Raw genomic sequence first — 17,204 nt, forward strand, 5'->3', positions numbered from 1 at the left:
GAAGTGGAGTTAATTCCAGTGATCACCCAAATCGTAAACACGTCTTTAGTAGGCGCAGAAGTTTGTGAAACGCTTAAAACAGCCCATGTGACACCCCTCATTACAAAATCAACCCTTGATCCTAATGTGCTAAAAAAATTATCGACCTGTGTCGAATTTATCTTTCATTTCGAAAATTATAGAAAAAATTGTCCTTAATCGTTTTAAATATCATTTGTGTGAAAACAATCTCCAAGAAAAATTTCAATCAGCATACAAAAAACGGCACAGTACGGAATCCGCCTTACTTCGTGTTCACAATGATATCGTATGTAGCTTGGATCAGAAGAAACCAGTGTCGCTAGTTTTATTGGACTTGAGTGCGGCATTTGATATGATAGATCAATCAATCTTACTCAGGAGACTTGAAACTCGATATGGTATATCCGGAGATGCACTGAAGTGGTTTGAGTCCTATCTGAGTGGAAGAATGTTCAGCGCTATAGAAAACGATTATTATTATTATTATTATTATTATAAAAATGTACAACAATTAACATACTTTTTAAACTTATCAATATATTAACTCATATTAATATTTGGGGAGCTCAAACAATATCGTTCTAGTATTTTCACTCAATAACGTCAATCAGTTGTTACGGCCGACATGGAACCCATGCGTTCAATAATTAGGATAAATCCAATATGGCCACCATTGGAACTATAAACATCCAGTTTCTCGCGGATGGTTGAGTTTAGGGTCTGAAAATGTATCATCTTGTCAAGCAATTCATATATTTCTTGAATATCTATATACATGTCATCAGTTTGTAAAGGTTTTAACAGGAATATTTTACTTGGTTTCTGATAGACCTGGATTTCAATTATGGACTGTACAATTCTTCTGCTAACATTTCTTCTTTATTGGCGATTTCAGGGACTGTAGTATCAAGTATGCAATTGGTTCAGGTTCATGCAAATTGTTGACTATGAATTTCAATCTTTAAGTTGGCGTCGGGTGAATTAGTTAACAAACTTGGCGGGTCTAGTTCTGGAGCTTCTGTCCATGTGTCTCTAGAAGGTCGGTCAATGTAATACTTTGGTCCTTTAACTTTAAGTAATTATTGGATATTACATTCTATAGATTCAAATCCCACGTACTAATGAAGATGAATGATATTTTTATATACATTATAAACCAGCAGCTGCCAGGCACGATAAGGCCACATTTTGCAAGAGATGAATTGAGAACAGGCTAAAAACAAACAGGATTTTTTGTACAATCAGGGGCAATAATCCAGAAAGTTGTCTGAAATGCGCAAATATCAAAAGGGACTGATATCTTTGGGATATAAAGATATGTTTTAAGTTTGATAAAAAATTGTTGACCTCTAGAGGGTCCACAACCTTCGTATTGCATACTTTTACACAATTTGCGTACAAAGAGTGGACATTTTGTTGGGCTGTTTCATTTCGATTTTTCCCGAAATTCGAATTCAACATTCATTATGGTGGAATGGTGATATATTTAAACGTTTTTTAAAATCCGAACTAAATCAAAATTACGGTGTAACAGTGATATATTCGAACGTTTTTTTAAATCGGATAATAATTTTGACCTCTAGCAAGCTGAAAGCTTGATTTTTCGTACAAGGGGCGGCCATTTTGTCCGTCAGTTATAGTCCGATTTTCACGATATTAGAACTCCGCCAAAATTACGGTGTAACGGTGATATATTTGAACGTTTTTATAAATCGGATAATAATTGTGACCCCTTGAGGGACATGAAGCTAAAAACGTGATTTTTCGTACAATGAGGGGCCATAATTCATGAAGTTATGATCCGGTATGTCTGAATATCGAAAGGAAGCAAGATCTTTGGGTTAAAAACTTACATTTCAAGTTTCAACAAAATCAGAAGAAAATCGTGACCTCTAGAGGGTCCACAACATTCATATACCACATTTTTACGCTATTTGAGTACGAGGGGTGGCCATTTTGTCTGTCAGTTTTGGTCCGATTTTTACGAAATTCGAATTCAACCACCCTTAGGGTTTAACGGTGATATATTCAAACAGTTTTTGAAATCGAATAAAAATTATAACCTCCATAGGGTGCATAAGCTAAAAACATGATTTTCCATACAATCAGGGGCCATAATTCAGGAAGTTAAGGTCCGATATGTGCGAATATCGAAAGGAACCGAGATCTTTGGATTATAAACTTATATTTCAAGTTTCAACAAAATCTGATAAAAATTGTGACCTCTATAAGGTCCACAAGCTAAAAATGCAATTTTTCGTACAATCAGGGGCCATAATCCATGAAGTTACAGTCCGATACTTGCCAGTATCAAAAGGAACCAAGATCTTAGGGAGATAAACCTATATTTCAAGTTTCGTTGAAATTGAATAAGAATTGTGACCTGTAGAGTGTCCACAAACAATTGTGGACTGATGCACAGAGGCGACGACAATATACGTCCACATGAAAATGTGGGCGTATAAAAACAGTGAAATTTTGGTAAAATCCTTACCATTGTCAAAATATCCATCAAATTCTATCTGTTTATGACATGTGCTTGATAAACCAAATAAGGTAATGTTCTCCCCCTGGTTTTGGGAGAGTGGGGGTGCTTATTCCATATTTGGGATGGAAATGAACGCCTTGGTTAGTCTATGATGTGCAGAAATTAGGGGGTTATAAAAGAGGGTGTTAAGTGAAATTGAGCAGAACTCACCCTGATATTCCTAGCAGCTACGAGTATCACCAATGCTTTATTGAGAACGAGGAACATAGAAGCCTTGCCAGCAGTTTAATAGTAAAGCTGTACAAACGAACTAACCTGTAGTTTTATTTTTTACGATCACAAAGGAAATACAACAAGGAAGTCCGGTATTACTACATCGTTGCTGCTTTAATTTCAAATAAGAATTACAGAAATCCGGGCCCATAAATATGATGTAGCTGTATCGTGAACGCTGAATGAAATAGGTCTAAAATTGCTTGGGGTCTCGCCGCTTTTACCAGACATAATAATAATAATAACGGCTTTTATGGCGCTGAACATTCAGTCAGTCTGATTGCTCTGTGGCGCTTTACAACGTAGATATGATTGTAAAAAAAAACCATACATGTATATACAAATAAACAAAAGAATACAAAGGAATAGTCAAGTTACAAAATACAAATGGAAAGTGAAGCATTAAAATTATAGTTCAAAAGTTTGTTTAAATATAGCCAAGTTTGGACTATTTTGGACTTCCAGAGGCAATTTGTTCCATTCTTTAGGTGCTGCATACGCAAAAGGTCTCTCACCAAACTTTGACTTCTGTACTGGACATACAAGATGGTTTTTATGAGATGAACGTAAGGAAGGAGAAGTCAAATATTGTTTAATCAAATCGGATAAATAGGATAGTGCCAAAGGATCGTTCAAACAGTTGAAAGTGATTGTGTATTCTTCAGTAAAATTGATGCAAAATTTGTCAATGCACTCAAAAACTTCTGGTCCAGGTAATACTTTCTGGATGTGTGATGGATTTTGTTTAATAATCTTGCTGCAGATTAGTGTGGCTGCTGTTTTGATAAATCTCTTCTGGTTGAATTCCAAATCCCTCGTTCGTGAATTATCATAAAATTGTCGAAGAATTGTCCCGGTTCTTCGTTTAATCATTACGTCTTTTGACATTGTCTGCCCATAATACATAAGATATTAGAGTTTTAAGATTTCCAAAGGCAGCCATATTGGATTTATACTAATGATTGGACTATGACCCGGGCTCACGTAGAAAGTGGTGCTATTTTTAGCACATAATAAGAAGCCAAAAACTTCATGCTATCGGAATGTCGATCGGTTTTATTTGGGTCAAGGACAGTCACACAAAAATTCAATCTCACATCGACATTTATACCCACCCATCTCCCTAATAAATAAAAGAACACATGTAATCAATTATTATCATTTATTTATTTATACATTCATAAAATATAGCAATAACAATATACATTCATTCACCGATAGGACACTATTTTCGTAATTTATTTACAACATCACCTGTATATACTCGTCGGTTTTTACAAGACTTCCATTTCTGTAAAGCATGTGCTGGTTGAAATTAGGCAAGTGGCGGTCCCTCCATAGAAATCCTCATTAGTTCATCACAGGTTTTCATGCTCAAGGAACATCGTAACTTGGTTTTTATTACATTTTGGTGTGAGAATTCGGCGCTCACAATCAACACTGCTAACGGGCAAAACACGACCAATCTCCATTAGGCGAATCATATTAGGATACTGGTCGGCCAATCCTAATGTTGTCAATCAGTAAGTCGCTATAACTCAGCGTGGAGTAATTTTCTTTGACCATCGTCATGAAGAAGGACCATTCTCCCTCCGCTTCAAGGCGATTTATCGGCGGGCTAACACCAATGGTTGATGACTGTCGTCGCAAAAATGTTCTAATAATATTGATAGCTCTTTTGTCCCAAATGATGGTAGTTGGGCATTGTCCGGGTAATTTTTGGGTGAAAAAATCCGGAATGCAGCCATTTTAGTATTGTCGGGGAACCATTCGGTTATATTATTGACAACTGTTTTTACGACAGAGATGACGTCTTCTTCCCCCATATATGTGTTGTTATCTCGCGTATCTTCTAGGCATTGTAACAATTTTGGACCGTATATTGGAGTTTCTCCCAGATATGTAGATGTCAGAGAGGATAGGAAGCTATCGAAGTTTATCTTCATGTTCTCGTAAGAGAGGTCTCGGGCTTGCAGAGAACGGCTCAGGGCACCTATACTGCCAAACCGATCGCGTAAAAAGGCCGTATAAAACATGAAATTATATGAACAGATAGTATTATATATAGACCGGGCATTTATGTCTCTTTGGGCTTCGTCCTTTACCACTTTCAACAGAGAAGGCATTGTATTTGCTATATTTTCCACTGCGTTTGTCATTGATAGCCAGCGGACACGATGTACTAAAAGAACAAAAGCCACCGAAGAATGCTTACAACCTGCATTGTGATGTTATATAACTAGTTCATGCTGAATGCTGTAATCAGGAGAAATTATCATATGAAAACCCCTTACCCATGACTCATAACTTTTAAAAATGGCCTAGCCTGACGCATACCCCACCTACAGCTGTGCGCCTCTAGTCTTAAGCCGGACCTATTGTGATCAATGACCAACCTAGAGTGTCCCACTACATTTATGAGTGGCCTAGTGTGACCCATTACCCACCTAGAATGTAACCCATTTTCATGCATGACCCAACTAACAATATTTTTTTTTTTTTTAATTAGTGTGTTTTTGTTGGTATTGAGGGTTTTTCAGATTTTTTTCTGTAATCAAAATCAAAAAGGTTTTTCGGTACTTTTTGGTGTTTTTTTCTGTAAATAGTACAGCACATTTTTTCCGCCAGTTCTCAAAAAGAATCTCCAGTATCCAAAAATGTTATCGCCCAAATCAAATTTTAATCGCCTCTTTCATATTTTGATCTTAAATTGTAACTTTCGCAACCGACAGTGTCAGCCCTGGTCATAATAAAATATGATTTTATCTATCTATACTAATATTTGTGATTGTCGTTTGTCTGTTTGTCTGTCTGTTCGGGGTTGGCGGCTACACTAGGTCTGCCCCGAGTCTGAAATTTGGGGTAAAGGGGTAGCTCGGTCCGGGGAGTAACATAGGCCAGGTGGCGTTAGTCTACCACTTCCGGTTTCGGGGTTATGACCCCCGGGCTGTTCGGGGTTGGCGGCTACACTAGGTCTGCCCCGAGTCTGAATTTGGGGTACAGGGGTAGTTCGGACCGGGGAGTAACATAGGCCAGGTGGCGTTAGTCTACCACTTCTGGTTTCGGGGTTATGACCCCCGAGCGAAGCCGGGCATTCTGCTAGTTTCACATAAAATTAATTCATCTATGAAACTGCTACAGTATTACAATAATGACTTTAAATCATACTTACAGATCCATCAACTTGTGTTCCTGGCATTAACTTGATTCTTACCCACTTTTTATTTACTACTTCTAAACTATCAACCTAAATTAACAATAATATGCGAAAAGATATATTTGTAACTAATCATATAACAATAAGTTTTAGAACATATTCATCTGTCAAATCTAAAATTATCGCCATAATAATTTGAAAACAGAGCTGGATTAAGACACTTAGATGTCCCAAGCACTGTAAGATTATATCTTAATTAATTATTAGCTGAACCATCCAGTTTCCTGAGTGATGAGTGAAAATAGTTTTAGGATTTCTGGTTATATATCTAGATTTTAATACCTAGTTTTCAGGTTATATATTTAGATTTTAAGAGTGTATTTGCGAGAAGACCAGACAAAAGTCGCAAAAAGTCCTAAGATGGGGGGGGGGGGAGTTTTTGATCAAACTTACGGCATGACACCCCCTAGGGGCAAGAAGTGACATGCTGAAGTGGTTACAACCTGATGTCGCTAAAAAGGACTGTACAGAAAATAGTCATTTTATGGGTAAAACTGTGGTTTTCACTATTTAATTTATCACCCTTTGCATTATCGCAGATTGCATTCTCTGGTGTAATAGCAACCTTCTAATGTTGACCCTGCCTGATAAAACGGGTGGTCAACTTCCACACCAATTTGTTTTACAGAGTATTACGAAAGTCTTCCACCAATCTGTTTTACAGAGTATTACAAAAGTCTTCCAACATCTCTGTAAAAGATGACTGCCTTCAACACATGATGCCATATCATGTGAGGTCAATCATTGGCTCCATGGCGGGTGCATTGTTTACATAAAACGTTACTGATTCGAGCAGAATGGCGGCTTTTACTCATTTTAATACCCATTTACACTAAAATAGGAAATAATTTTTACCTACAAATACTTCAAACGTATTTTTTTTGTTTTCTAATACCCGGTACATAAAAAATATGTTTTAGAATTTAATTTGTCGGAGGAAAAAAGTTAATATTTGTAGCTCATTAAGTCGCATCGATGTCATCCTTATCAGTGATTGTAGCGGCCTAGCGAATATTCACTGCGGATCAGTGTGCTTCCACACCAGCACTAATTTGAAAAAAACATTCAGTCCATACTAACTTTTTCTTTCGTGGTTGCAAGTAGAATTTCACCATTGGTTTTGAAGCGCTAAGCACATAGTATCATTCAGCGTAAAAAAAATGAACTGAATACAACATGCTTAAAATATACAGCTTATTGAAAAGTGCTCAAAATAAGCTTTTGAGATACATTTTTTTTTTAAAATAAAATTTCTGACTATTATACGATTTCATCGTATCCATAGCTGTCATTTGTACCATGTGGTACTGTATATTATGGTGGCTGATTGGTATAAGGCGACATCACGACATCACAATATTTTAACCTGACACCACGACAACCCAACAATGTCGCAATGTCGCGTAAAAACGCGTAGTGTCAGGTTAAAATGTTGTGGTGTCGAGTTGTCGTAATGTCGGATTATCAGTCATATTCCTCTCAATACTATGATTTTATGTACACAAAATTCCCCGTGATTTTGCAGTGTGGTGTCTCCATGTCGGTACTGCAGGACAAAGGGCCTGGCAAAGAACAGTGTCTAGTATTGTAGATGGGACAAAAAAAAAGCCCCTGTGTACACATTGGAGTGCACATAAAAGAATCCTTCACAGTTGAAATTCGATGAAGAAATGCCACAGTCCATTGAAAATTTCCGTCATATCACTCTGCATAGGAAAATGAAATGAAATGAGATAGGGTTTAATGTCCAACTGTTCTGCTCAACTGTGGCTAAGTGAGTAAGACGCTGGCTCGCTAGGCGGCGTGGTTTCCCCTTGTCAGGGGTGCTGCAAGGAGGGCCTGACAAGGACAGCTGTCTAGTCGATTCGGATGGGACGAAAAACCGAGGTCCCGTGTATACATTGTCGTGCACTTAAAAGATCCCTTGGCAGTTGGAAAAAATGAAATGAAATAAATGGGATTTAACGTCCTACTGTTCTGCTCCAACTGGGCTAATGAAGTTGGGCATACGCCATACAGTGTGCTATGACGGAAATTTTGCCCCGACAGCGGCACTACGGCCTACTCTTATATCGAATTCCAACTGTCAAGGGATCTTTTACGTGCACGCAAATGTGTACACGGGACCTCGGTTTTTGGTGTCATCCGAATGACTAGACAGCTGTCCTTGTCAGGCCCTCCATCCTGCATCACTGACAAGCGGGAACCACGCAGGAAAATGTACTATGAGGAAAACTTGACCCGGATAGCGGTGCTACGGCCTACTCTTCTATTGAATTCCAACGGTCAGGGGTCTTTTATGTGCACGCCAATATTGAAATGGGGCCTCGGTTTTTCGTTCCATTCAAGCGACTATACGTTATTCCTTGCCAGGTCCCCCTGCCTGACAAGGACAGCTGTCTAGTCGTTCGGATGGGAAGAAAAATGGAGGTCACGTGTATATATTGGCGTGCACTTAAAAGATCCCTTGGCAGTTGGAAATCGATATAAGAGTAGGCCGCAGCACCGCTATACGGGCAAAGTTTCCCTCATACACTGTATAGCATATACCCATCTTCATTAGGCCAGTCAGAGCAGAACAGTAGGATGTTAAAACACAATTTCATTTCATTCAATTTTCCTACTTTTCTACATCAATCGGACTATTGAAAATAGGCATACGCTATGCAGAGAGCTATGACAGAAGTATTTCTTCATCAAAATTCAACTGTGAAGGATTCTTTTATGTGCACGCCAATGTGTACACTGGGGCTTGTTTTTTGTCCTATCTACACAACTAGACACTATACATTGCCAGATCCTTTGTCCTGCACTACCGACAGGGAGAAACCACGCTGCACAATCCCGGGGAACTTTCTTGACCAACACCAGGATCAGTGTATCATATTATTGAGAGAAATATGGCTGATAACCCGACACCACAACATTTTAACCCAACGCTACAACATTTTTACGCGACATTACAACATTTTGAATGTCGTAGTGTCGGGTGAAAATGTCGTAGTGTCGGGTTAAAAATGTTGTGATGTCGACATCACGACATGATACCAATCAGCCACCATAGTAAATAAGTGTATATTTGTATTTATTGATATTGTATATTTGGTATGATACCAATCAGTCACCATAGTAAATAAGTGTATATTTGTATTTATTGATATTGTATATTTGGTATTTGTCATATTGTCCCTTTAACATATTTGTTGTTGTATTGTCCCTTTAATGTTTCATTTTCCAACAGGTCACCACTCACCAACCAGCAGCTGCCAGGCAGGATACGTCCACATTTTCGAGAGATGGACAGAGAACAAGCTAAAAAGAAAGGGATTTTTCCTACAATCAAGGGCCATAATTCAGGAAATTACCATTCAATATGCGCAAATATCTAAAGGAACCGAGATCTTTGGGTTATAAACTTACATTTCAAGTTTCAACAAAATCGGATAAAAATTGTGACCTCTATAGGCAGGGCTCTATAAAAGTTGAATGTGCCTGCACACACACTTGAAAATGTGCCTGCAGGGTCATACTCAAAAGGAGAGTATTCAATTAACAGGTATATAGTATGATTGTGGGGGGGGGGGCTTACGAAAGATTCTTGGGATGGACTCGGCAGAAGAAGAAATTATAAATAATTTTTAGTACCTTTTTTATTATGGTTTCTAAATTGTATTAATGTATTATAGATTACTTTAATAATAAAGATTATGTTTGATGTGCATATTATTGTTGTTTGGGGTTGATATAAACATAGAATAGATGCCTACCGGCTTCAAACAAGTTCATTAAATCCCTTTGTGCAGCCAGGTTGTCATTCGTTAAACTTAACTTCCGGTATAATTCGGATACTAACAAGAGTTGTTTCCCTTGACGATGACAAGATATTCATGCACCGTAACTAAAATAACTGTTGTTCTGATGAGGCCTAAATTATTTTCCAATATTCCAATTACAGTGTATTTAAATTAAAAACAAATATCTAATTTACCACGTACCTAATTTACCAAATATCTAATTTACCAAATAAAATAACATCACCACAAACTTGGCAAGAGACTTTGTTCTTTTTTCCACTTGATACTCGATAGGAAGCCATCGTTACAGAATTATCAGGTGTAAGTGTGATTACTACATGGTATTGATGTTTAGGGGTCGCCGAGGTCACAGATGATAGTTCATACGTCGCGTGCTATTCTTTTAATCATCGACTGGCATTCTACTTAAAATTGTCACTAAATTAAGCAGAGGTCACAGTTGATAGGTCATAAGTCACAGGTGGAATCGCTAACGTCGCGTGCTGATGTTTTTATCATCGACTAGCTTATTCTATTAAATTATTATACGGTAATTAAAGTAAACAAAAAAACAACAACAATAAAAATAAATAGTATTCTTTATTTTACATGATTTACGTTGCAGTAATAATTTTTAAAAATGTGCCTGCAAAAAAGTTTTTTAAAGCAAATGTGTCTGCGCACGCCATGCGCATGTGCACGGAAATATCAATGCCTGTCTATGAGGTCCACAACCATATTTTTACGCTATTTGAGAACGAAGGGCGGCCATTTTGTCTGTCAGTTTTGGGCTGATTTTCACGAAATTCGAACTCAGCCGTCCTTAGGGTGAAACGGTGATATAATAATACGTTTTTTTAAATCAGATAATAATTATGACCTCTATTAGTAAGTGCAGGGGGACTGCACCACACAAAATTTACACAAAAACAAATACACGGACAGAACATCATACTCAGGAAAACACAAACATACAGACAATTCAAAAAAAGTGAATGGATCCGGGGGCTAGCCGTAAGCGTCCACTGTGCTGTACAGTCCCGGGTCTGTAGTGACACAGACTTCACTCAAATTTGAAAACAATTAGGAATACAACCCAAAGAACCCATTGTGTAATGCCAGCATGAGTCATGATCTGATATATGCTACACGAAATACGAATGTAGGCATATGTAGTAAAATTCAACTATACAAGTAACCACATCGGTGAAATGTATAAAAAAGTAGTCTAAACTCTAAATTCAATCAAGAAACGCTTCAGTAATCAATACATATAGGGTACATGGTCCATCGTCACAAAAACCAAAACACAACTAAATACAAAGAAGCAAATAGGAAATGTAGACTGTCTCGAGGGACAGCCGCCTGCTGACTGAGAATGACGTCATATTTTAGAAGGTGATAAAAAATCACAATAATAAGGGCGATAATCCAGATAAAATAACGTTAAAAGCTTAAGATAGGTTTCCAGGCAACAAAACATACGCCCACAGCAGCTTAATCGTCCGAGCGGTCCACAAGAGTTGTCGTATATTTTTTCTTTTGTAGGTAATTAGGGGGCATTTAATAGACAATTTCATACAGATGACATCATAATTTTTGTCGTTTGAGGGTTCACAAGGTTCTAAAAACTAAAACCTGGGTTGTGACTCTGGAAGTAATCTATAGAAATTGTTGAAATTCGACAGACTTTTTCGTTTTACTAATTCAAATAATACATATCAATTTCATACAGATCGGATGATAACTTTTGTCGTTCGAACGTTCACAAGGTTCAACAAAGTAAAACAAGGGCCATAACTCTAGAAGTAATTGACAGAAATTGCTGACATTCAATAGGCTTCTTCATTTCACTAATTTAAATGATGCACATGAATTTCATACAGATTGGGTGATAACTTTTGTTGTTCAAGCATTCACAAGATTCAATAATGTGAAACAAGGGCCATAACTCTAGATGTAATTAACAGAAATTTGCTGAAACTCAATAGGCTTTTTCGTTTTACTAATTTAAACGATACCTATTTAATTTCATACAGATCGGATAATAACTTTTGTCGTTAAAGCATTCACAAGGTACAACAAAGTGAAAAAAGGGCCATAACTCACGGTGTAATTAACGGAAATTGTTGAAATTCAATAGGCATCTTCACTGCACTAATTTAAATGATGCATATCAATTTCAAACAGATCAGATGATAATTGATGTCATTAGAGCGTTCAAAAGATTCAACAAAGTCAAACAAGGCCCATAACTCTAGATGTAATTAACGGAAATTGCTGAAATTCAATAAGCTTCTTTGTTTTACTAATCTAAATGAAGCATATAAATTTCATACAGATCGGATAATAATTTTTGTCGTTAGAGCATTAACAAGGTACAACAAAGTGAAACAAGGGCCATAACTCATGGTGTAATTAACGGAAATTGCTGAAATTCAATAGGATTCTTCGTTTCACTAATTTTAATGATGCATATCAATTTCAAACAGATCGGGTGATAACTGTTGTCATTAGAGCGTTCACAAGATTCAACAAAGTGAAACAAGGGCAATAACTCTAGATGTAATTAACGAAAATTGCTGAAATTCAATACGCTTCTTTGTTTTACTAATTCAAATGACGCATATAAATTTCATACAGATCGGTTGATAACTTTTGTTGTTAGAGCATTTACAAGAAGCAACAAAGTGAAACAAGGGCCATAACTCTAGATGTAATTAACGGAAATTGCTCAAATTCAATAAGCTTCTTTGTTTTACTAATCTAAATAATGCATATAAATTTCATACAGATCGGATAATAACTTTTGTCATTAGAGCATTCACAAGGTACAACAAAGTGAAACAAGGGCCATAACTCACGGCGTAATTAACGGAAATTGCTCAAATTCAATAGGCTTCTTCGTTTCACTAATTTAAATGATGCATATTAATTTCAAACAGATTGGATGATAACTGTTGTCATTAGAGCGTTCACAAGATTCAACAAAGTGAAACAAGGGCCATAACTCTAGATGTAATTAATGGAAATTGCTGAAATTCAATAGGCTTCTTTGTTTTACTAATTTAAATGACGCATATAAATTTCATACAGATCGGTTGATAACTTTTGTTGTTAGAGCGTTCACAAGGTGCAACAAAGTGAAACAAGGGCCATAACTCCAGACGAAATTAACGGAAGTTATTGAAATTAAATAGGCTTCTTCATCTCACTAATGCAAACAACATATATCAATTTCAAAACAATCAGATGATAAATGTAGTCTGTAGAGTGTTCACAAGAAATTGTGGACGACGGACAGACGGGGGCGACGGCAATATACGACCACATTTCCATGTGGGCGTATAAAAACGCTTTTACCAATTTAGATTATCTTTATTTACAAGAAAATGGAGGTGGGCGGAAATCTGCTTCAAGATATTTTTGCCGGGCAGACAATATTGGTGCCGGGCGGTGCCACCCGGTAATTGTAATAGTAGGCACATCCCTGCTGTTAGTTTAGTTAAATCCGTAATGCATTTATAAGTGTCATTATGGGTATTGGGCCGAAGTCCAACTTCAGTAAGAATATTTCTAATGTAGTATTTTTTACAGATAAAGGCAATATTATTGCTGGCCTTATCGACATAGGGTCCACAAGCTAAAAACAAGACTTTTCGCACAATCAGGGGCTCATAATTCTGGAAGTTACGCTCCGAAATGAGCGAATATCGAAAGGAACCGAGATCTTTGGGTTATAAACTTACATTTCTTCAAGTTTCAACAAAATCGGATAAAAATTGTGACATAATAATACGGTTTTTTAAATCGGATAAAAATTATGACCTCTATAGGGTCCACAAGCTAAAAACGCAATTTTTCATACAATCAGGGGCCATATGCGCGAATATCGAAAGGAACCGAGATCTTTGGATTATCAACTTACATTTCAAGTTTCAACAAAATCAGATTAAAATTATGACCTCTATACACTGTAACATTGGTTACCTTTAATCTAGCGTAAATAGCGTTAATTTCTACTCTGTGTCCAATTATTCATAAATATTGTTGAATTTCGGCGAATAGTGCTCAATTTGTACTTTTATCGAATTTCAATCTCACTGTTTAATTTTGATTACCAAGCGTCTAATTAACTAGTGTTTAGTTTCTCGACACGTGTTGAATTATAAGCGTCCCATCTAATTAGCACGACTGTTCAATAATTAGTTGGACCGTTCAATTTCCCGAGCCGTGATTAAAATCAGTCAAGGTGTCCAATTACGAAAGGTGTTAAATTTTGTTGTCAAACATCTAATTTCACGTGCGGTGTTCAGATATTACGATGTGTTTAGTTGTTGGTCATCGTTCAGTTTTGCAGCACAATGTTGAAATACTGTAATAAGTGTTAGTTTTAGTACTGACCTGTTGCGATAAGGTGAAATATTATTTTTCAGGATTCCTACGACGGCAGGTATCTGTAATGCTTGTCATTATCCGGGGATTATTTTTCAAGATCACTACGGTGAAACAGATGTTGGATTTTTAATGGCGACGGGACGGTTCTGAAGCAAAGCTTTCTTGAGATGCACATACCGTTTCGCCCACAATCATAAAACGTGTATTTATATATCCATTTAAAACAATATTTCCTACACTGACAACACAGTGATGGGATTTCAAAAAATTTCTTGTCAGACATTTTTTCCCCAAAATAAAGGGGCATAACTCTTATCGTAATTTAAGCAGACGTTTTTAAAACACAATCACGTGTCAACAAAATATATTCAAATTCATATGTAAAAAAAGTAGGTGCACCTCGTTATATTTCATGTTTAAAACCCGTACGGTATTCAAATTTATGTCAATAATATTCCTACAAAATTACATGACATCGTAATACTATAGAATGGCAGCGTGCCGACTGCTGCCGATCTGTTTCAACCCCCCCCCCCCAAATTACAGTCCTACAGTCCGACATTCGTCTGATACTCCGTTTCGATTTATATACGGAAGGTAAAAAAATGACATCCCGAAATTTATTTGGCCGTAAACCACGCTCTAATACAACGAGCGAGTGACACCAATGGGGGCTTATGTAAATAAGTCTGGTTTATGCACTGACACAAACTCGTTCACATGTCATGACCTATGCCACGTGACCTCATCTGCCTCTTTTTCGAATCTGCCTCTTTCTAGATTACAGCGCGTAGGCCAAGTCATGCTATATGTATTCGGCAAGAAATATTTCAAGCTTACGTGCCTTTACTATCAATAGCACCCAATTCCAACAGGGTCGGGTGGAATCGCACTCGAGAGATGTCGGCGGCGTCTTTTTTATCTACAGTTTGCTGTTGGTACTTTTTCGCCTGACGAATTCTGCAAGTATTGCCGCGACTGCGAGAAACATGGCGACAGGAACAAGGTCCCGTTCAGCAACTTCGTCTTCTAGTTCTGTTTTGCCTTCAAGCGGCGACAACAGTTTTTGGTCTACAGCAAGATACAGAGAAGAACTGTTAGATATCGGTATATCTGTCCTGTCATCTTTTTCGAAGAATCAATTGATAAAGCTGTACAATGAAAATCATGATGCAACAAGGTCAAGGACTCGTCAACCGCAGCGAGATAGATCTAGGTCACCTGGAATCAGTTCAAGGTCACACGCTAGCACCGGAAGAGCTCGCCAAACTATAACAAATATGACCGACACTAGCATTAGCAACGATGTGTTTCACGAAGAAAGTTTTACGAATTCAGTGGACCAGTCTAACCTAGTTTACAATCGAAACAGCCAAAGTGCCATCACAGACGTAGTGAAGACTTTAAGTGACGTTTTACATAAATTCAAACAATCTGTGGATAGTCAAACTCAAAGTGCTTATCGTTCCATGGATGTTGAGAAATCTCACAATGATCATGCAGACCATCTGGATAACACCGGTACTCCATCAATAATTACTCCTACTCCTGGTAGATGTACTAATACTATGCCAGATAGGAGGAATGCTGCCAATTTAGAATATATTGATATGGTTTCACCATAAGATTGTCAGGGGTGAGAACATTAACCTTAATTTACTTTTGATCCCTCACTATGATCTGCATACTAGTGAGAAGGATCAAAAGTTAGACAAAAGACTTACAAGAAATTTGTCAATTGGAGAATTTATAATTGCTTTTAATCGGTATAAGCGTATTATTTGTTCCCCGGATGCATTCCCACATAGGAATTCTGAGTTAGATTTGTACTTGTCACACATCATAGAAACCTACAATATCTGGCCAGAAAAGTTCTATGAATACCACAAGTTATTTACAATCAAATGTGCCAATGCACTTATGCAACACAACATTTTGATAAATTGGGCTTCAGGAGATCCTGATCTGTTAAGAAGAGTTGTAGCAGGGGCACATGTTAACTCATGTATATGTCAATCAACTTCACATGTAACACATATGTGCTCCCTGAAAACCGAATTACATGGACATAGTTCTGTTCAACAGAGAAACTTTCCATATAGACGCTTACATGTACCTCAAGTGGTTTCAGGGCTTTCTTCAAGTGACAAGTACAATCGTCCCATCAAGTTGAAGGACGGTAGACAAATTTGTAATAATCATAATAACCAAGGTTGTAAACAGGCCAATTGTAACAGAGAACATTGTTGCTATCATTGCCTAAGCAATAGTCACATACTAAGTTCATGTCCAACTAGAGAGAAATTTAGTGAAAATCAGACCAAAAGACAAGATAAAAAATTTTGACAGTGTGAATTTAAAGCGAGCACACCTATCAATATACAAAGACTTGAATTTGAATTAGCGAATCATCCTGATAGACAATTTGTTAATTAATTATGTTCAGGATTAAGGAACGGTTTCGATACATTAGTTAAAGACTCTGTTTCAGATACATTTGAATGTAAAAATTTAAAGTCAGCTAGAGATAATCCGCAAATAGTTGATGAGCTTATTAAATCAGAAGTTGAAAAGGGTTTTATTAAAGGTCCTTTTTCCCACTTACCTTTTGATCATTACAGGGTCAGTCCCTTAGGCCTAGTAACCGGGAAATATTCAGGAAAGAAACGTTTGATTCTTGATTTGTCTTCACCTCACGAAGGAAGCAATGTTGATAGCATAAATGACTTGATAGAGAAAAAATTGTGCTCTTTGAAGTATGTGAAATTAGATGACGCTATTGAGAAAATTAGACTATTCGGGAAGAATACTATTTTATGTAAAACTGATATGTCTGATGCATTCAAACAGGTTCCTATTATTCCTAATCAGTGGCACCTATACTGTGCTAAGTGGAGAAATCAATATTATATTTTCGTTCGTCTCCCTTTTGGAAGTAGGTCTAGCCCCAAAATATTTGATCATCTCTCACAGGCTGTAGAGTGGATTGCTAGAAACAAGTACGGAATAAGCA

Source organism: Patella vulgata, chromosome 3 (genome assembly GCF_932274485.2).
Source record: "Patella vulgata chromosome 3, xgPatVulg1.2, whole genome shotgun sequence".
NCBI lineage: Eukaryota > Metazoa > Mollusca > Gastropoda > Patellidae > Patella > Patella vulgata.